Source organism: Malaclemys terrapin, chromosome 3 (genome assembly GCF_027887155.1).
Source record: "Malaclemys terrapin pileata isolate rMalTer1 chromosome 3, rMalTer1.hap1, whole genome shotgun sequence".
In the NCBI taxonomy this organism is placed as follows: domain Eukaryota; kingdom Metazoa; phylum Chordata; order Testudines; family Emydidae; genus Malaclemys; species Malaclemys terrapin.
Genome location: NC_071507.1, coordinates 207,132,024 through 207,153,681, shown reverse-complemented (window position 1 = coordinate 207,153,681; position 21,658 = coordinate 207,132,024). Strand labels below are relative to the sequence as shown.

Below are 21,658 nucleotides of genomic sequence, written 5' to 3'. Positions count from 1 at the left end.
GGGGGCTATGGGGAGGAGGGGGTGCGGGGCTGTGGGGAGGGGGCTATGTGGGGAGTGTGGGGTGTGGAGGTTGTGGGGGAAGGGGCAGGAGCTATGTGGGGAGGGGTTTGGGGGTTGTGGGGGGCAGGCGCTGTGGGGGATGGGGGAGGGTGGGGTCTGAGGGGAGGAGGGGGTGTGGAGCTGTGGGGATGGGGGCTATGTGGGGAGTGTGGGGTGTGGAGGTTGTGGGGGAAGGGCAGGAGCTATGTGGGGAGGGGTTTGGGTGTTGTGGGGGGCAGGCGCTGTGGGGGATCGGGTAGGGTGGGGGCTGTGGGGAGGAGGGGGTGCAGAGGGAGGAGGGGGGCTGTGGGGAGGGGGGGTGCAGGGCTGTGGGGGAGGAGGGGGTGCGGAGGGATGGGGGCTATGGGGGGAGGAGGGGGAGGGGTGCGGGAGGAGGGGGTGCGGTGCTGTGGGGGATGGGGTAGGGTGCGGAGGGAGGGGGGCTATGGGGGGAGGAGGGGGTGCGGGGCTGTGGGGAGGGGGGGTGCGGAGGGAGGAGGGGGAGGGGGTCTGTGGGGAGGGGGGCTATGGGGGGAGGAGGGGGTGCGGGGCTGTGCGGAGGGGGTCGTGCGGAGGGAGGGGGGCTATGGGGGAGGAGAGGGTGCGGAGGGAGGAGGGGGTGCGGGGCTGTGGGGAGGAGGGGGAGGGGTGTGGATGGAGGGGGGCTATGGGGGAGGAGGGGGAGGGGTGCGGAGGGAGGGGGCTATGGGGGGAGGAGGGGGTGCGGGGCTGTGGGGGATGGGGTAGGGTGCGGAGGGAGGGGGGCTATGGGGGGAGGAGGGGGTGCGGGGCTGTGGGGAGGGGGGGTGCGGAGGGAGGTGGGCTATGGGGGGAGGAGGGGGAGGGGGGCTATGGGGGAGGAGGGGTTGCGGAGGGAGGAGGGGGTGCGGGGCTGTGGGGAGGAGGGGGAGGGGTGTGGAGGGAGGGGGGCTATGGGGGAGGAGGGGGAGGGGTGCAGAGGGAGGGGGCTATGGGGGGAGGAGGGGGTGCGGGGCTGTGGGGAGGAGGGGGAGGGGTGTGGAGGGAGGGGGGCTGTGGGGGAGGAGGAGGGGGTGCGGAGGGAGGGGGGGTATGGGGGAGGAGGGGGAGGGGTGGGGAGGGTGGGGGGCTATGGGGGAGGAGGGGGTGCGGGGCTGTGGGAAGGAGGGGGAGGGGCGTGGAGGGAGGGGGGCTGTGGGGGAGGAGGAGGGGGTGCGGAGGGAGGGGGCTATGGGGGGAAGAGGGGGAGGGGGGCTGTGGGGAGGAGGGGTGTGTGTGGAGGGAGGGGGGTATGGGGGGAGGAGGGGGTGCGGGGCTGTGGGGAGGAGGGGGAGGGGTGTGGAGGGAGGGGGGCTGTGTGGGGAGGAGGGGGAGGGGTGCGGAGGGAGGGGGCTATGGGGGGAGGAGGGGGTGCGGGGCTGTGGGGAGGAGGGGGAGGGGTGCGGAGGGAGGGGGCTATGGGGGGAGGAGGGGGTGCGGAGGGAGGAGGGGGAGGGGGGCTGTGGGGAGGAGGGAGAGGGGGGATGTGGGGGGAGGAGGGGGGGGTGTGGAGGGAGGGGGGCTGTGGGGGGAGGAGGGGGAGGGGTGCGGAGGGAGGGGGCTATGGTGGGAGGAGGGGGTGCGGGGCTGTGGGGAGGAGGGGGAGGGGTGCGGAGGGAGGGGGCTATGGGGGGAGGAGGGGGTGCGGAGGGAGGAGGGGGAGGGGGGCTGTGGGGAGGAGGGGGAGGGGGGCTGTGGGGGAGGAGGGGGTGCGGGGCTGTGGGGGGGCCCGGCCCGGCCGTTGCGGCGGTGGTTGCCATGGCTCCGGGATGGGGTGGGGGGGGCAGGCCGGGTCCCCGGAGGGGGGGCAGCGGCGCATGCGCGGTGCGGCCCCTCCCGCAGAGCCCGGCTCGGTGCAGACGCAGGGGAGCAGCGGCCGGAGCGACCCGGCGGCCCGAGCGCGGTGAGTGCGGGGCCGGGCCCGGCTCCGACCCCCGCCCCTCGGCCCCCGCCCCGGGCACAGCCCCGGCCTCCCCGAGCCCGCGGGGCCCTGGGGGCGGGACACGGGCGGGGGGCTGCGGGGGGTGACCTGGGGGCCCCGCTGCCGGAGGAGATGTGGGGTGACGGGCTGGGGGCTGGGGCAGGGCCCCGCTGCCGGAGGAGATGTGGGGTGACGGGCTGGGGGCTGGGGCAGGGCCCCGCTGCCGGAGGAGATGTGGGGTGACGGGCTGGGGGCTGGGGCAGGGCCCCGCTGCCGGAGGAGATGTGGGGTGACGGGCTGGGCAGGGCCCCGCTGCCGGAGGAGATGTGGGGTGACGGGCTGGGGCAGGGCCCCGCTGCCGGAGGAGATGTGGGGTGACGGGCTGGGGGCTGGGCAGGGCCCCGCTGCCGGAGGAGATGTGGGGTGACAGGCTGGGGGCTGGGCAGGGCCCCGCTGCCGGAGGAGATGTGGGGTGACGGGCTGGGGGCTGGGGCAGGGCCCCACTGCCCGAGGAGGTGTGGGGTGACAGGCTGGGGCAGGGCCCCGCTGCCGGAGGAGATGTGGGGTGACAGGCTGGGGGCTGGGGCAGGGCCCCGCTGCCGGAGGAGATGTGGGGTGACAGGCTGGGGGCTGGGGCAGGGCCCCGCTGCCGGAGGAGATGTGGGGTGACGGGCTGGGGCAGGGCCCCGCTGCCGGAGGAGATGTGGGGTGACGGGCTGGGGGCTGGGCAGGGCCCCGCTGCCGGAGGAGATGTGGGGTGACAGGCTGGGGGCTGGGCAGGGCCCCGCTGCCGGAGGAGATGTGGGGTGACGGGCTGGGGGCTGGGGCAGGGCCCCACTGCCCGAGGAGGTGTGGGGTGACAGGCTGGGGGCTGGGGCAGGGCCCCGCTGCCGGAGGAGATGTGGGGTGACGGGCTGGGGGCTGGGGCAGGGCCCCGCTGCCGGAGGAGGTGTGGGGTGACGGGCTGGGTGGGTGTGGGGTGGCTGGTGCTGATGGCGGGGTGCAGGACCATGCATCTCTTTGCCGGCTGCGTGTGGTGGGCATTGCCCCGAGTGGCTCCTCACACCCCGGGTATTTCCCTGCTCTGCGGGGTAACGGCTCTTGCTGGTCCCCAGCTGACAGGGAGCGGTCTGAGCCCCGCCACGCTGTGGCCCGAGCGCACCTGTGCCAGCCCATCCCACCGTGGGATTTTTAGTTTTGTGACAGAACTGAAGGTTCAGCGTAGCTGTCGCTTTTTGGTAGCTGTCCGTCCGCTGGGGGTGGATTAAACCCTTCTTGTTCCTGACATAAACGTAGCCGTGATCCACTGGGCCAGGCTGTCCGATGTGTACGTGCTCAGCGACAGAGCTGGAAAAGTCTCTGATCACTTCACTGCTTTTGAGATTAGAGCCTTGGACTCCAAGACTGAGTGTAAACCTATTCTGTGCTGTATGGATGAGTGGGAAAACCTCCTCCGAGGGAGAGTAATCGTCTAGACACTGACTCCCCGTGCAAAGGGCCTGCTGCTGCCAGGAGCTAGAGAGCTGAAAAGCCAGCAGATGCCAGCCTTAGTTTCTGTGATATTTTACCTACTATAAATTGCTTTGTATGCACATTTCCCATACCCCAGGGATCCCTGACCCTTCTCCTACCAAGGGCTACGTCCGCAACTCGCCAAGAGCCCTAGGGCTGCGTGGAACTTGCAGATACCCTCGCCTTTAATATGGAGGAGCAGACAACTAAGACTACATGTCCCAGCATGCTTGGGATGTTTTGTTCTGGGAGCTCGTATGGGTGTGGGGCAATGCATACTGGGATCTGTAGTCTTTCTGGCCACCAGCTAAAGATGAAGGTGGCGATGGACCACTCGGTCTGCCCCAGCAGAGGCACATGGAGATCTGAAGTCAGGGCTGTAGCTCTGTGGTGGTTGGTGAAGCAGAAGGTGGTGGAAGTGTATCGGGAACCCTGAGGAATGACTTGGTGAGCGCGGAGAAGAGAAAGCCGGACAAGCAGCAGAAAGCGTCTCTTTGTGCTCCTGCCTTTGGAGAAGCAGTGGTGGTGGGGGAGAAATGCACACAATATGGGGCAGCTTAGCGCTGTGATGGGAAGTGCAAGAAGATGGTTTTGCAGAACTGGTAGTTGCCATCGGTGAACAGTGGCCATAGAACATGAATGTATGCAATTCAAATCCACTCTTGGGTTACAGGCTTTTCTGAGATATGGCTGAAAGAGTAAAGAGCAGTTCCTAACTTAAACCGGCTGGGCTACTGCAGATGTCACAGTGTATTTGGTGCAGTGGCTGTGCTTATGGGGCTGTAGACAAAGACACCAGGTCCCAGAGGAGCTTACCGATATAACAGGGTTACGGTGGTGGCGATCAGCAGGGATAGAGGAGAGAGGCATCAGTAAAGCTCAGGTCTCTGCATTTCTAATGTTGCCGTCACTCAAAATGAAGGATCACCTAGGAAAGGAACTAAACGCTTGTCCCCGTTATCAGGGTTCTGTCTCACTGGGATCAGGCTTGGAGAAGCTTTGCTTGGCCCCTCTGTTAACTGCACAGTTGCCTGCTTAGAGAAGAGTCTTGTGCTAGGCCTTAAAATGGTCAGGTGCTGGCTCCTCCTGGTCCCTGGGGGTGGGGAATTCCACAGCCCTGTGCTGTGACATCCTCGCCCGGCAACAGTGTGCACGTGGAAGTGTGGTCACCGAGGTAAACAGGTCTGGAATTGGATGAGGGGAAGTCAGAGCAGCACCCTGGTGTGAAGTGCTCACCTCCACCCTTCCCCAGTTCCTAGGGCTCAGGGTGTAATCTTCTGTGGGTTTGCTGGGCCTTTTACCAGTGAAAGGGCCTTACGCAGTAATATCCTTACCCTCTATTAATTATCAGTTACCAACACAGAATGCGCACGCTACGCATACAATGCTCACCACTCCCCATAGGGCAGATGAACTTTTCCTGCTGGCCAGTCAGGATCCGGTCATCCGAGGGCTCCAGCTTCTGCACGGTGTGGTTGGCAGGGTGTTGAGGTCTGGCAGCTCTGATCTTGGAGCTGTGTCCTGGAGTTGTTCCCAAAGAACTTCCTTTTGGACCCCAGTTTATATGGTGAAACCTGAGTCCTGCTTAGCTGTACCTTCACCAATCATAGTAAACTAAAGTCCTGCCAAACAGTATTTTTCACCCATCCTAGCCCATTATGAAACAGTTCTTTACCCAATCAGACCCCACCACCTTAGCTGATTTACATCTTACAGAATTAGTTATGCAACAGACAGAGACCCTACAGATCAACAATCGAGAAGTAGGGACCATAAAGGCAAGACAATAGAAGTAGAGATTTCACAATCACAGCTTTTAAGGGGTTCCTTGCCAGGCAGAATGCCATCAAACAAAGTTTTCTTTAACAATCTTAAGCTCTGTTTCTGGCTCTGGGGGTGGTGGGCACTGTGAGGACAGGAGTCTTCTGAGCAGCCCCCAGGACAGTTTTGGTGCAATGAATGGAAGGTGAGGCTGTGACTCTCTGCAGGTTAGCTCAGGGCCGCTCTCTTTCAGTCTGGCTGCTATTTTTACTGCAGAAGAAGGTGGGATGATTGCAAATCTCTGCTTGCCTGTTTCCAAGCGATTTCTCACCAGCTTTAGACTTCTTATAAATCTGGCCAGTAAAGACGGAGGTACCGACCGTACTCTGAAAGTGTACTTTGCAGCAATCGCTCCACCTGCGTGAGTGGAATTGTTTCTTTCCCGTTACCCTCCATGCCAGGGCCAGTAAGCAGACTTTGCTGTCCCTTTTTCTGACTGCCCTGCAAGGCTGTGTTAGTCTGCTTCAGAACCAGTGGAAGGTAAGAGGATCAGAATGCACTCGACATTAATATTTCAGAGGATATTGTGTAGGGTAATTATGTCTGAGTAGGCGAGTCCAAGAACATAGTCACTAAATGAACCCTGTGGGGTGTCATCCAGAGTCATCAGTTTTCTGCCTGGACTCTCTAATAGATACTAAATGGTACTTAGTTTACTCAAGACCAGAGGACTGTGAGTAACTCCAGTGAGATCTAACCAGGCTAACAACCAGACATCAACGACTCGATGTCTAGTTGGCAGCCGGTATCAAGCAGAGTGCCCCAGGAATTGGTCCTGGGGCCGGTTTTGTTCCACATCTTCATTAATGATCTGGATGATGGGATGGATTGCACCCTCAGCAAGTTTGCAGATGACACTAAGCTGGGGGGAGAGGTAGATACGCTGGAGGGTAGGGATAGACAAATTGGAGGATTGAGCCAAAAGAAATCTGATGAGGTTCAACAAGGACAAGTGCAAATTCCTGCACTTTGGACGGAAGAATCCCATGCACTGCTACAGGCTGGGGACCAACTGGCTAAGTGGCAGTTCTTCAGAAAAGGACCTGGGGATTACAGTGGATGAGAAGCTGGATATGAGTCAACAGTGTGCCCTTGTTGCCAAGAAGGCTAATGGCATATTGGGATGTATTAATAGGAGCATTGCCAGCAGATGGAGGGAAGCGATTATTCCCCTCTATTCAGCACTGGTAACGCCATATCTGGAGTATTGCGTCCAGTTTTGGGCCCCTCACTACAGAAAGGATGTGAACAAACTGGAGAAAAGAACAGGAGTACTTGTGGCACCTTAGAGACTAACCAATTTATTAGAAGAACAGGAGTACTTGTGGCACCTTAGAGACTAACACAAAGGTGCCACAAGTACTCCTGTTCTTCTTTTTGCGGATACAGACTAACACGGCTGTTACTCTGAAACTTGTCAATTTATTAGAGCATAAGCTTTCGTGGACTACAGCCCACTTCTTCGGATGCATACCTGGAGAGAGAGAGTCCAGTGGAGGGCAACGAAAATGATTGGGGGCCTGGGGCACATGACTTAGGAGAAGAGGCTGAGGGAACTGGGCTTATTTAGTCTGTAGAAGAGAAGAGTGAGGGGGGATTTGATAACAGCCTTCAACTACCTGAGGGGGGTTCCAAAGAGGATGGAGCTCGGCTGTTCTCAGTGGTGGCAGATGACAGAACAAGGAGCAATGGTCTCAAATTGCAGTGGGGGAGGTCTAGGTTGGATATTAGGAAACACTATGTCACTAGGAGGGTGGTGACGCACCGGAATGCGTTCTCTAGGGAGGTGGTGGAATCTCCTTCCTTAGAGGTTTTTAAGGCCCGGCTTGACAAAGCCCTGGCTGGGATGATTTATTTGGGGTTGGTCCTGCTTTGAGCAGGGGGTTGGATTAGTTACCTCCTGAGGTCTCTTCCAACCCTAATCTTCTATGATTCTAGGTGAATGGGCACCATGATGGCAAATGCACTTCGATGAAGATTAATGCAAATAAATGCGTAGCAGAGAGAAACTGAAGCTGCTCATACATTACAGGGTTTTAAATTAACAATCAGCTCCGGAAAGGGACCTGGGCGTCCCCAAAAACCTTTGCTTAAATTGTGGCTATGTGCAGAAGAGCACGCGAGGTGTCAGGGGGCGTAAGGAACAGGGTGGAGAGTGATAGGCTGTATTAATGCAGTTTTGTGGTGTGTGCAGAACAGCCCATCTCACACAGGGTCCTGCAGACTGGACGGGGCTCAGAGAAGAGTGATAAGAATGATGAAAGGCTTGAAAAAAACCTCGGGGATGGTTACCTTGGAAAGGAGACGAATGAGGGGGGATGTGATAAAAGTATTGTGCTGACCAATATTGTCTCACGGTTTCCTTGTGCTCCCCCGTCTGTCTGTCTGTCTCCCTCTGGTGTCTCTTGTCTGGTACTTAGAGTATCAGCTCCTTGGGGCAGGGCTCATCTTTGTGCTCTGTATTTGTCCAGCGCCTGGCGCGAAGGGGTTCTGCTCTGTGAGTAGGGTAGGGTGACCAGTCAGCAAATGTGAAAGATCGGGACAGGGGGTGGGGGGTAATAGGAGCCCATATAAGAAAAAGACCCCAAAATTGGGACTGTCGCTATAAAATCGGGACATCTGGTCACCCTAGAGTAGGTCACCCCTAGGCGCTATTGCAGTACAAAACCGCAGCGATGCTATGATAACAACACTAATAATACGATGAATGGTCTGGAGAAGGGACATCAGGAATTTCTGTCGGGCAACTCCTGTGTTCCTGGGGGAGACCTAATGTGGGGGCAGCTTATCCCACATCTTACTACAGGGTTCTTACACCTTCCTCTGTAGCATCTGGTGCTGGCCACTGTCAAAGACGGGCCTCGAGGCTGCTTCACTTTGGCAGTTCCTGTGCCCCTAGGATATATTCAGGTAGGGAAGGCTGATCTCAGACAGATCTGTAAAGAAAACCCTCCATACAAGAGCCTGTTGCCCAGGAGGGAAGTCTGATGTCATGTGTTGATCTGTCCCGCTGGCACAGAGCACTCCGTTGTTGTTATGTACAGCATCTTCACACAAACATTGGCGTTCTGTGGGAGGGAGGGGAGGGAAGGGAGAAAAGAGAGGGGTTTTCAGCTGAGGGTTGAAGCGAGCAAGAAAATCTGAGGTGGGAGAGAGCAAGTGAGGCAGTTCAAGGCTTCCGAGGAGAAGGCTCTTGCACCAACAGCAGCTGGGTTGTGTGAAGAGCTGGAGGAGACAGCTGGTAGAAGAGCAGAGAGAAACAAGCTCTCAAGGATTTAAAACCAAGGAAGGCAGGTGTGAATGGGGGCCAGCGGAGGCAGGTGGGGATGCACTTCTCTATATTTGTGCTAGTGCTGTCTCATCTCAGGGGTAGCCTGGAGGTGCTGGGATACCTTACCAGCACCCTGGCAGGCAGGAGAGAGGACCCATTGGAAGGAAATGGAGAGATCTGGGCAAGCCCTGGGATAAGATAAAGGAATTCTCAGCTCTGGCAGGTGAGCAGGGGTCTTGCCAATGGGGATTAAGCATGTGGGCATCAAAACAATTCCTCCTGGTTTTCTAGCCACTGTTCCACCCTGGTCTGACTTCTGGCCACACGAACTGTCCAGGCTAATTCATCTGACTTTCCAGTCTTTGTTTACTCATCATTTTAACAAGCATCATAGAGATGGTCCTAGAACGGGGTGGACAAACTATGGCCCACGGGCCGGATCCGGCCTGTGAGCCGTGTTAAGCCAGCCCATGAGCTCCTGCTGAGGAGCGGGGTCCGGGGCTTGCCCCGTTCTGGCGCTCCAGGCGGGGCGCCGGGTCGGGGCCTGCACCACATGGCTCCGGGAAGCAGGCCGCTCCACATGTAGGAGCTGGAGACGGGACATGGCACTGCTTCTGGGAGCCGCTTGAGGTAAGTGCCACTTGGAGCCAGCCTCTCCCCCATGCCCCAACCCTGATCCCCCTCCCGGGCTCCAACCCTTGATTCCAGCCCGGAGCATCCGCCTGCACTCCAAACCTCTCATCCCTAGCCTCACCCCAGAGCCTGCACCCCCAGCTGGAACCTGCACCCCTTCCCGCCCTCCGAATCCCTCGGTGCCAGCCCAGAGCACCCTCCTACACCCCAAACTCCTCATCCCCAGCCCCCCCCCCCCCGAGCCCTCACCCCCTGCTGCACCTCCACCCCAATTTTGTGAGCATTCATGGCCTGCCATGCAGTTTCTAGTCCCCTCCGTTCCCTCCAAAAAGCGTGCCCACTCCTGTCATAGAATAGAAGACCTGCTATAAGCCTTTGTAGTTAATGATTCCTCCCAGCAGGTATTCCTGCATGATTACTCTGGAGTTGGATGAGGCCACCCAGCTGCTGTTTGTTTGTTCACCTCTATGACAAGTCAGGAGAAACATGCAAAGTCACTGAGATCACAACTTATTGCAGTGAGTTTGTTGGCGTGCTACAGCAAGCAGGGCCAGGGCTGAAATATGAAACTGATTCCCACTCACACATGCATAAGCAAATCTCCCGAAGCATTATCTCGCTCGGCTGTAATCTGTACTGCTTAGTTATGTTTGGGGAGAAATGTTGGCAGATTCTTCCGTTTTTTTCCTTGGTTAATTGCCACAGGTTATCCACACACTGATTGCCCGGCTTCTGGTGGAAAATAATTCAGAGCAAGTAACAACCAGGATGAAAAGTTGATAATGAGGTTTTGGCAGCAGTCCTGGCTGTTTTGCCTTTAACACTGAATAAACAAGTCCAACGTTGTGACTGATTTCATTCTTCTCCTGCCTTCTTTTTTTTTGGCTGGACTGTGTTTGTTTAAAACTGCATGCTTAACATTTGTGACATTTGCTTTTATTATACATGAAGTATTTGCAGTTGTTTTGTCGTCTTCTGCATCTAATTGGGGATCTTCATTAGGAGTTGAGCTAATAACCTCCAGAGACTCTTGTGGAAAGAGGTCAGGACTGTGCAGTGATTCTCTGAATAAAAACATATCCAAGCATTGTTTAACGATTGGTCATTAATTAAACAACATTCAGTAGTTCAACCATAAAAATGCCAGGGAAGCTAAATTCCAGCTTTGCCTTGCAAGCGTTTCTGGTGAGGAAGCGGGAGGCTTCTGTGGACAGTTTCAGAATAGAGTGCTGGGAGTGAGAAGAGACCTTTGGACATCTTTCCCTGATGGCCTTGGCAGCATGTCTGGGAAAATCCATCTCTGCTCTGAAAAGGGAACGCGACCGTTGCAAATTCCCTCTGCTCTTCGCATGCTTCGACATTTGCTTTTCCTGGTGTTCCTTAATTTCCTTTGTGTCTAGAGTGCTGATGTCCTTCAAGGTGGTTATGGAATGAGAAGTGACGGTGTAAAAATAGCATCACACCTGGCAGGCTTTGCACAGCGCTGCTCCTGCCTGTGTCTCCGGTCTCGGTTCTTCCGTCCCCCATCTCATGTTGGCGTGAGTGAGCTGGTGCTTGATATTTTACTGACCCAGCCAGTCCCTGCAGGTCTGAACATTGAATTGTGCTTGGCTTTGATCTAGAAATACCAAGTCTTGTCACCTGTCTGAGCCCGCAGTCGGAGGAGTGGGTGTATTGAATCTTTAACAAAATGCTCTTCTCTCCCAAGCATTTGGCAGGAGTTTGAGTTAAATAGGTGTTAACAAAAACAAACAAGAAAACAGTCTGACTAAATCTCTTCTCCTTTCCGCTGTCGGATTTCAGGCTCTGGGCATGTGGGTAGGTTCTGAGAGCTACACCTTTTTAAAAAGCCAAAGAAGACATTTTTGAGGGAAAGAGGGGACTGGACTTTCGGGTCACATTCGTCCATTGCGAACACTCCCCTGTGTTTTCCTTTTCAGGTACCTTTGTGGAGGTGGGGATTTGCCCATTCACGTAGATGAGGTGATGGCCCTGAAGCCCATTTAAATGTCACCCCCTAATGGTTTTGTTGGTGATCCGTTTCCCAGAATCATCTACTCTGGGACTGTGGCAGGAGCCAGAGTCTCGCCCCTGCCTCCCTCACTGCTCTGTGTGTCTTCCTCCCACTCCTGCCTTCACACCTTATTCCTGAGCTCGGAGAGGACGGGAGCCAAACACCCTTGTGAGAGTTGCTTCTTCTGTGGGTTGTGCCCTCAGTAAGAGCTGTTGTCACACTCGTCCTCCAACCCAGGCCCATCCCCTGGCCCCAGCCTCTGGTCTCGATTGTTTTGTCTGTGAGCTCTTGGGGGCAGAGTGTGTCACCCCCTCTATTTTGTACAGCACCATCACACAGCCAGGGACATGTGCTCAGTTCTGGGCATGACATTAATGGAAGACAGAGCCAAGCTCTAGCAAAACCCCTGATTTTGCAGGGTGTGAGGGGGGAGCTGGGGTGACGGCTGTGCCCATGGATGGGGCCGCATGGGGAGGAGTGAGTTCTGGAGGAGACAAAGTGAGCAGTCGGGAGAGAAGAGCTGCAGAGGCACCGGGAGGAGGAGGAGGATGGCAGAGGCAGGCAGAGCTGCCCTAGGGAGAACGCGGCAAGTGAGGAGAAACTTGAACCAAATGTGGTGTGAGCTGGGACGCCAGTACGTAGACTGACTGGGGAGACGTGGTCAGAACAGCGCGTGCGGGGGAGGATGGATCTTGGCAAATTCAGAGCAAGCCCAGCTCCAGAGGGCTCATTTGGCAGGAAGCTGCATGGTGCGACATGCCCGACGGCCTAGGCCACTGTTTGCTCTCACTGGACATGGTACTTGGGAAGGGCTCTGCAGTGAGCATGGGGCTGTGAACGCAGCCCAGGCAGTTGTGGTTCTGTACCAGGGGAATGTTGTCTTTCACTAGGACCAGGAGCCGAGCACCTGGGTGGGGAGGAGGCAGCAAGATGGGCCTGGACAACTTAGTGCTGGAATTCTGTGACCCTGCTGGGGCCCAAAGGGTTCACGAGCCCCAGGATTGCTTGTAAATGCATCTGGCCTTACTCAGAGGGACTTTGGTAGTGTTGCGACTGACAGCCTGACCTGGGCAGGGTCTGGCTTGTGCCATCCAGAGGTGTAAGAGGGGAGTTTGGAAAACATCCTGAACATTTAAAAAAAGCCTGCAGTGACTGTTCAAGGGGAAGCGTTCAGTAACCGTCCAAGCATCAGCTTAGCCTTGGGGCGGGGAAGGGCTGCCCGTCTCTGATTCTCGCGCACAGCTTGTACAAACGCTCTCAGCTGGGATTGGTGCAGACTGTTGAGTTTTCTTCCATGAAATGCTAGCAGCGTGCCTAGTGCTGAAGTAGCCGCTGGTGCTACGTACAGGCCTCAAGCTCTCTCTTGGCGGCTGGGAATGAACTTGAAGCCAAGTCATGGGTGCTATTGAAGAACGTTTTATAGCGCGTTCTCTGAAATATTGCAGTTGCACGTGACCCTGCTGTCTACACCCAGTCAAACGGCCTTTGACTTTGGATTTTTTTACAAGCTACGAGTCAGGGGAGACACGTATTTCCTGTGCTTGTTTCTCCGACGCTGGTAAGGGGAGCATGCGGAAAGGGGGGAATGGGATGGGTTTGAGTACATTTGTCAGTTTCAGCCACAGAGGTAAGTGGGAAATATTGCTTTTCTAGGGAATGTTGGTGCTCGTACGTGTGTTAACCATCTGTGGCTGGTTCCATGGGTGGCAGAGAAGGACACTGGGCTGGGCTAGCTTTCATTTCAGCTTGCCAGTCTGTGTGCTTTTCCCAGAAATGGATCAGTCTCCTTAAAGTATTTTAAGTTTACTGAAGCAAGATTATCCCATTCCATGTTACAGGGAAAAATCACAGCCATGTGGAATCATGCTAGGCAGGGCAATTACAGGATGGGTTTGTCTTGGGAGGGATGCAGATACCATCCTAAGTGCTGGCTGGATGGCAGGCAAGAAATAACTGAGTGGCTTTTTCGGTTGTACCTTTTACATCTGCAGAACAAGCTTGTCACCAATTTAAGCCCCAGATTCATCCTACCTTGAAGCTCTTCCACTGGGCTGGGCAGAATCCAGATTCATTGTCCTGATTTGTTTTTCTTGGCTCCCACTCGCTGCGCTTTTGTTGAAGGCACACGCTTGTAGAGCCCCATGCAGTGTTTTCTGCGGCAGCAGGTAACAAGTCTAACCAGCCCTGCCCACGCAGGGAGGCTCTGCCGGATCTGGCCCAGATCCTGTAGTTTCGTGAAACATTGCGTTGTACCTGAAGTGGCAGATTCTGGTTCATGAGACAGTTTGTGTTCTATAGTGTGTGAGATTTTGAAGGCAACATTAAACCAAGGCCCTGCTCTGTGTGGACGTTGGGCTGCTCTCAGAAGAGCAGTGGTTTGCCTTGGCATCCCCTGCAGTGTGGTGGGATCCAGTGTCCCTCCCGCCCCTGGGCTTGGAGAAGGCAGGCTTGCCCAGAAGCACATTCAACCTTTAGTTTGGTATTTCTTGGCTCTTATGTGGGCAGCCTTCGCTCTTCCCCCCGTGCATGTGCAACGTGAGACAGCCTCTCCGCACAGGAGCGGGCACCTTTTTCTGCAGAGTCCCTCTGGCCTCAGCACTGAGCCTCAACGCATGTGGACGTGCAGAGAAATGCCTCATACGTGCACGCTACCAAAAGGACACTGAGGGATTGTGCAAGGAATGAGAAATTCCACTTGATTTCATGGAGACAAGATGGATGAGGTCAGAGTGTCACGAGAAGCACCTTTCCCAGACCTGAGGAAGAGCTCTGTGTTAGCTCGAAAGCTTGTCTCTCTTATCAATAGATGTTGGTCCAATAAAAGATATTCCCTCCCCCACCTCGTCTGTCTAATATCCTAGGACTGACCCGGCTACAACACTGCGTCTTCTATCTCATACTCACCTGTACACGGTGCCAGTGGCATGCTGGGAAAGGTAGTGAAAAACCTATTGCCGTAACAGAAAGCAGTGACTGCTTGTGCAAAGTGCGTTGTAAACCTCTGTAATCTACCTACTCCAAAGTCTCTCTTTGGGTGGCCGGTCAATGACCGTCTCTGTAGCAAACTGCGGGTTCCTCTCGCTGCCTGCTGACGGGCTGCAGCTGGGTTGTTTTTTAAGTTGCACAATGGCGACTGTATGTATATCAGTCTCTTCCTGCTTGGAAGTGGCGTAAGTTTCTCTTTAGATTTTCAAAAAAAATATTGTGCTCAACTGAGACCCAAGGTGGAAAATGTAATCTGGAAAGTTAAACATTTGACACAGTTATAAGCTACTGAAAGAAGCTCTGTGGATTGTGTAGTCCTTAAGAAACTGATCTCCAGGTGTCACCACCTGTAACCAGAGAGAGAGACCCCCTCCAAGTTATCCCCACCCCCTCTGGATTTCCCAGGTTCAGCCCATCCTCTGTGTGACTGTTTCTTATACACTGATCCTATGCTCAATCCCCTAGAGAGGAAGTCCTCCGCAGGGCTGGGGCCCTGACTGTACACTCCTTAGGATGGGCACTGCCTGGGTTTGTTTTGTCGAATTTCAAGCAGGTCATTGGTGCAGAATAGCAATGATGAATTTGAAACTAGGCACGAAGTGTATGAAAGAAAACTGCAGCTCATGGCTGATAAAGGAATATTTTATTTTATCCTGAAGCACTTCAGAGCACTTAGATTTATACTCCTACAGGTCCTCAGAAATGCAGCCACCTCTGGGGTGGAGAGAGCCATCCAGACGACAGCTAGCATACTGGTCAGCATAGGGAGGTAAAACTGAGCAAAGGATAGCAGGCCACAAGACTGTTACGACGAGAGCTTCGTTCCAGTAACAATGTCACGTTTCTGTCTCATTGTGTTGTAATAACCCTCCACTCTTACATCCATGGATCGCTGTGTGTTTTATTAATGTGACTACGTACAGCACCTAGCACAATAAATAGGGCCCTGATCTCGGTTGGGGCCCTAGGGACTATCATCCTACATAGAATCATAGAATATCAGAGTTGGAAGGGACCTCAAGAGGTCATCTAGTCCAACCCCCTGCTCAAAGCAGGACCAATTCCCAACTAAATCATCCCAGCCAGGGCTTTGTCAAGCCGGGCCTTAAAAACCTCCAAGGAAGGAGATTCCACCACCTCCCTAGGTAACGCATTCCAGTGTTTCACCACCCTCCTAGTGAAATAGTTTTTCCTGATATCCAACCTGGACCTCCCCCACTGCAACTTGAGACCATTGCTCCTTGTTCTATCATCTGCCACCACTGAGAACAGCCGAGCTCCATCCTCTTTGGAACCCCCCTTCAGGTAGTTGAAGGCTGCTATCAAATCCCCCCTCATTCTTCTCTTCTGGAGACTAAACAATCCCAGTTCCCTCAGCCTCTCCTCATAAGTCATGTGCTCCAGACCCCTAATCATTTTTGTTGCCCTCCGCTGGACTCTTTCCAATTTCTCCACATCCTTCTTGTAGTGTGGGGCTCAAAACTGGACACAGTATTCCAGATGAGGCCTCACCAATGTCGAATAAAGGGGAATGATCACGTTCCTCGATCTGCTGGCAATGCCCCTACTTATACAGCCCAAAATGCCGTTAGCCTTCTTGGCAACAAGAGCACACTGTTGACTCATATCCAGCTTCTCGTCCACTGTGACCCCTAGGTCCTTTTCAGCAGAACTGCTACCTAGCCATTCGGTCCCTAGTCTGTAGCAGTGCATGGGATTCTTCCGTCCTAAGTGCAGGACTCTGCACTTGTCCTTGTTGAACCTCATCAGGTTTTTTTCGGCCCAATCCTCTAATTTGTCTAGGTCCCTCTGTATCCGATCCCTACCCTCTAGTGTATCTACCACGCCTCCTAGTTTAGTGTCATCTGCAAACTTGCTGAGAGTGCAGTCCACACCATCCTCCAGATCATTAATAAAGATATTAAACAAAACCGGCCCCAGGACCGACCCTTGGGGCACTCCGCTTGAAACCGGCTGCCAACTAGACATGGAGCCATTGATCACTACCCGTTGAGCCCGACGATCTAGCCAGCTTTCTATCCACCTTACAGTCCATTCATCCAGCCCATACTTCTTTAACTTGGCGGCAAGAATGCTGTGGGAGACCGTATCAAAAGCTTTGCTAAAGTCAAGGAATAACACATCCACTGCTTTCCCCTCATCCACAGAGCCAGTTATCTCCTCATAGAAGGCAATTAGGTTAGTCAGGCACGACTGCCCCTTCGTGAATCCATGCTGACTGTTCCTGATCACTTTCCTCTCCTCTAAATGTTTCATAATTGATTCCTTGAGGACCTGCTCCATGATTTTTCCAGGGACTGAGGTGAGGCTGACTGGCCTGTAGTTCCCCGGATCCTCCTTCTTCCCTTTTTTAAAGATGGGCATTACATTAGCCTTTTTCCAGTCATCTGGGACCTCCCCCGATCGCCATGAGTTTTCAAAAATAATGGCTAATGGCTCTGCAATCTCACCCGCCAACTCCTTTAGCACCCTCGGATGCAGCGCATCCGGCCCCATGGACTTGTGCACATCCAGTTTTTCTAAATAGTCCCGAACCACTTCTTTCTCCACAGAGGGTTGGTCACCTTCTCCCCATGCTGTACTGCCCAGTGCAGCAATCTGGGAGCTGACCTTGTGCGTGAAGACAGAGGCAAAAAAATCATTGAGTACATTAGCTTTTTCCACATCCTCGGTCACTAGGTTGCCTCCCTCATTCAGTAAGGGGCCCACACTTTCCTTGATTTTCTTCTTGTTGCTAACATACCTAAAGAAACCCTTCTTGTTACTCTTAACATCTCTCGCTAGCTGCAACTCCAAGCGTGATTTGGCCTTCCTGATTTCACTCCTGCATGCCTGAGCAATATTTTTATACTCCTCCCTGGCCATTTGTCCAATCTTCCACTTCTTGTAAGCTTCTTTTTTGCGTTTAAGATCAGCAAGGATTTCACTGTTTAGCCAAGCTGGTCGCCTGCCATATTTACTATTCTTTCTACACATCGGGATGGTTTGTTCCTGCAACCTCAATAAGGATTCTTTAAAATACAGCCAGCTCTCCTGGACCCCTTTGCCCTTCATGTTATTCTCCCAGGGGATCCTGCCCATCTGTTCCCTGAGGGAGTCAAAGTTGCTTTTCTGAAGTCCAGGGTCCGTATTCTGCTGCTCTCCTTTCTTCCTTGTGTCCGGATCCTGAACTCGACCATCTCATGGTCACTGCCTCCTAGGTTCCCATCCACTTTTGCTTCCCCTACTAGTTCTTCCCTGTTTGTGAGTAGCAGGTCAAGAAAAGCTTTGCCCCTAATTGGTTCCTCCAGCACTTGCACCAGGAAATTGTCCCCTACACTATCCAAAAATTTCCTGGATTGCCTGTGCACCGCTGTATTGCTCTCCCAGCAGATATCAGGGTGATTAAAGTCTCCCATGAGAACCAGGGCCTGCGATCTAGCAGCTTCTGCTAGTTGCCAGAAGAAAGACTCGTCCACCTCATCCCCCTGGTCTGGTGGTCTATAGCAGACTCCAACCCCCTGGTCTGGTGGTCTATAGCAGACTGTGCCAGGACTTCCAGTTCTCCCTGCTTGTTTCCCAGGCTTCTTGCATTTGTGTATAGGCACTTAAGATAACTCATCGATTGTCCCTCTTTCTCAGCATGAGACAGGAGTCCTCCCCTCTTGCGCTCTCCTGCTTGTGCTTCCTCCCAGGATCCCATTTCCCCACTTACCTCAGGGCTTTGGTCTCCTTCCCCTGGTGAACCTAGTTTAAAGCCCTCCTCACTAGGTTAGCTACAAATGATACGTCTTTCTGTTTTTACTAGTAATGTGGCGTCTCCCTGCCGGGCGAGCCTGCTGCCCAAGGGACCTAGCGGGGCTCTGGTGTGAGTGTCCTAGGTGGGGTTTCTGTCTGAGTTAAGCAGTAAGCTCTCTGGGTAGGAGCAGTAAGGCAGAGTGGGATGGGTGCTTCTCAGGCTCTGGAATAAACAGGGCATTCTCTGGGCGGCGATGGGTGAGGTTTGGGAATAGGGGAGGCCCCACCCAGCTAATGAGACTTCAGTGCAAGGACAGAGGCTGGTGTTCTGGGTTTCCTGCTCTGCTTTGGGAGGGGTTGAGCTGCTCTGGTATTTGCAGAGGGCTCTGCGGGGACGACTCTCGGAGGAGGGTTCTGCATGCGTTATGCAATCTGCACTATGTTGTCTGCGGCGGAAGTGTCTGGCAATCATTGGTCATCAACCGTGCCATCCTTCCATCCCTCTCTGGGGGCCTAGGCAGTAAGGCAGCAGATCCCTTGGTGGCTGTTAGCTGCAGGGAGCTGTGCTGTGCTGGCATGTGAATGTGGACTGCTGAGTTGGAGTAGATGGGCTGCCCACGCTCTGCAGCTAGGAGCCATGCGGGGCAGACATCAGGGTCTGCACTTCTCAGCAGCTCCATTCTCACCTTTAATATGGAGGGGTGGCCGGCTGCCACTACAAATCCCAGCATCCCCTGCTCCGTCTCGAGCCAGGTGGAGGCTGCTTGGCTCGAGACGGAGCATGGCTTTCTGGGACCTGTAGTCTCAGTGGGCAGCAAGCAGAGGGCTGGGGGCAGGATTTTGACTACCCCTTGAGTAAATCATGTGTCGACGGCATGTGAGGAACCGCGGAACGTATGAATTTGTGAGGTGCTTGTCTCCTGCTTGTGCACAAGTTCTAATAGCCGTGAGCAGATCAGACTGACTGGCTGTGATTAGTTGGATTCTCTTTGCATCCTGGAGTTAACTGTTTGTGTTCAAAATAGGCAGGTCTGAGCACGCCAGAGGGGTGGGATTATTACAGCGTCACGCACCTTGGGTGTAGCAAGGGGCATGAGGCCACAGCGTCTTCTGCACCGGGTGAGTGACAACATCCTCTGCGTGGGGTTAGAACATTGTATTGGGTAATAAGCTCCGACCTGTGCGTCTGTGATCTGGGTTATGTGGCTCACAGTCCTGGTGAGCCAATCAGCGCACTCTGTTATCAGTGTGTATGCACAGAGACCTAATTACTCCCTGCTTGGCTGATGAATGATGCATGGGCCGTGCCTGGAAATGCAGGTTTCTTTGGAGTTCTGGTTGTGTTCCAACGTGCGAGCAGCCCGTGCTGTCCTACCAGCTCTCACTGAGCTCCGTTGGGAATTGCTAAGAGCTCAGCCTGCTCCCTGCTTCCCATCCTAGCCCTTCTCGCACAGGAGCGAGACGAGCTGCGTCCACCTTTGGGGTAGGTACCGTATTGGGAGGACAGCCAGGTGCCTGGGAGACACGGCGGTAGAGTCGGGGGCTGCCTCGTGGAGAAGGCTCTTCACCCTTCAGGGGTGTGGCGGGGGACCTGGGTAAGGCGTCTTTGGGGAGAACTGGTGGCTGGCAGACGCTGGCGGAGCGTGCGGGGATGTGCTTCGAGGATGTAACTGCTACAGAGAATGCCGAGGCCGTGGGCGGGAGTTCCGGGAGCGAAATCCTAGGCTGAATATCAAGGGCGACGTTCAGAGTGAAAAGAACAGGAGTACTTGTGGCAGCTTAGAGACTGACAAATTTATTAGAGCATAAGCTTTCGTGGACTACAGCCCACTTCTTCGGATTCAGAGTGAATGATCAGTGAAAGAGACTTAGCAGCTTGTTTCAGAGTAGCAGCCGTGTTAGTCTGTATCCGCAAAAAAGAACAGGAGTACTTGTGGCACCTTAGAGACTGACAAATTTATTAGAGCATAAGCTTTCGTGGACTACAGCCCACTTCTTCGAGTCCACGAAAGCTTATGCTCTAATAAATTTGTTAGTCTCTAAGGTGCCACAAGTATTCCTGTTCTTTTTTATCGGCTTGGTTCATTTGAGATTGGCCTGGCCAGAGCCCTAGAGGACAGACTGTAGCCCGTGACCCTGGCCTGCCCTGGGATGGGCTAGGTGAACACAGCTTTCCCAGCGCCGGCATGGCTGCTCTAGCAGGCTGAGCATGGCCGTGGACAGCTCCTCGCAATGGGGTGGTGTCAAGTGCCTTCCTTGTGAGTTTATGGTGGTGGTCAATTTACAACCCTGTCGTTTCTCCTGGAGGGGTGCTGTTGGCTTGCTCCTAGCCAGCCAAGTGGGTGCATTGGCAGATCTCTAGGTCGCTGGGGGCAGCTTTGAAACCAATCTCCTGGATTTGGCAAGTGCTTTTATCTGCTCTGGAATTGGCGCCCCTTTTCCAATAGCCCGCAGAACTCCAGAAAGGGAGGCTAGACGGGCTGGCTGTGAAGAAGATGTAGAAGCAGAAGGGACTTGGTCTAGGACACCCATCATGTGAGCGCAGAGGTTTCCTGGCCCATGCTTAGACCTGACCAGTTCCTGTCCTCCTCAAGTTTTCCAGCAGCTCTGGATTGATGGCTTCTTTGGGGACTTTGTAACATCCCACTGGAGCTGCCAAAAATAAACCTTCTGAATAGTCTGTGCTCCTGCCCGAGGGTTAGATGGATCAGGGGTCGGGACAGAAATCTGCCATCTGGTTAAACCAGGGAACGATCCTGGAAATTAACGAGCCCCAGCCCCTGCTCTCTTGGCTTGCTTGCTGTGGGCTGAGGGTGATAACGAGCGCACGTCATTTACTCACGCCGGGTCAATGGGTAAGCATTGGTTAAGTCATGACTGCACGAAAGGAATAAATATCTGTCCCAATCTTGGGATTCAGACATGGGAACTGGGGTCTGGCCGTTTGAAGCAATAGTGTGGTACCATATTTATCACCCTTACTTTGCAAAGAGGCATGACTCCCTCTTTTCCCCCTGCTGAGAGCAAATCTCCCTTCGTATTGCAGCAGCCCACAGGCCTGTCCGTCTCCCCTTCCCAGATATTTGGCAGCACTTGTTCTACAATCCACTGGGCAGCTGGTCCCTTCCTGATGACCAGTGTTCTGGATCTCCATCTCAGCCAGTCGGTCACAGGAAGGGATTTGTCAAACAGGTCGTTTTCCTTCTGTGTTTTACTTGTAACTGTTGTGCATGATGCAGGGGCACTTGGGATGTCTCTGGTACACTGTAGCAGAGTGCATTTGGGGCCCTGTGCCCGCCATGGGCCCCATGGGAACCCAAGAGCCTCGCCTCGCTTGCGTACCGAGGAGCAGACTGCTCCCACCCTCCTCTGTAGGATCTGTACACACACTGCACAGTGCTCCTTTCTGGTCCTAAAAAGCAACAGAGGGTCCTGTGGCACCTTTGAGACTAACAGAAGTATTGGGAGCATAAGCTTTCGTGGTTAAGAACCTCACTTCTTTAGATGCAAGACTTGCAAGCTTATGCTCCCAATACTTCTGTTAGTCTTAAAGGTGCCACAGGACCCTCTGTTGCTTTTTACAGATTCAGACTAACACGGCTACCCCTCTGATACTTTCTGATCCTAGTGGAGGCTGCAGAGATCAAGAGGGAGCCTTGCATGCTGGGAATTGTAGTGTCTGTATGTGGGGAGCCCGTTTGTGGAA

The 21,658-nt window shown here is 54.4% G+C and overlaps 1 protein-coding gene across 2 annotated transcripts in view; it reads left to right on the top strand.

Moving 5' to 3' along the window:
• The first annotated feature begins 1,883 nt into the window (after positions 1–1,883).
• The window catches only part of MAPRE3 (microtubule associated protein RP/EB family member 3), a 74,663-nt gene continuing 54,888 nt past the window's right edge, over positions 1,884–21,658 (top strand). For both annotated transcript variants that reach the window (XM_054023278.1, XM_054023276.1), the window contains exon 1: positions 1,884–1,960. The gene's annotated coding sequence lies outside the window, so the exon portion shown is untranslated. The remainder of the gene's footprint in view (positions 1,961–21,658) is intronic.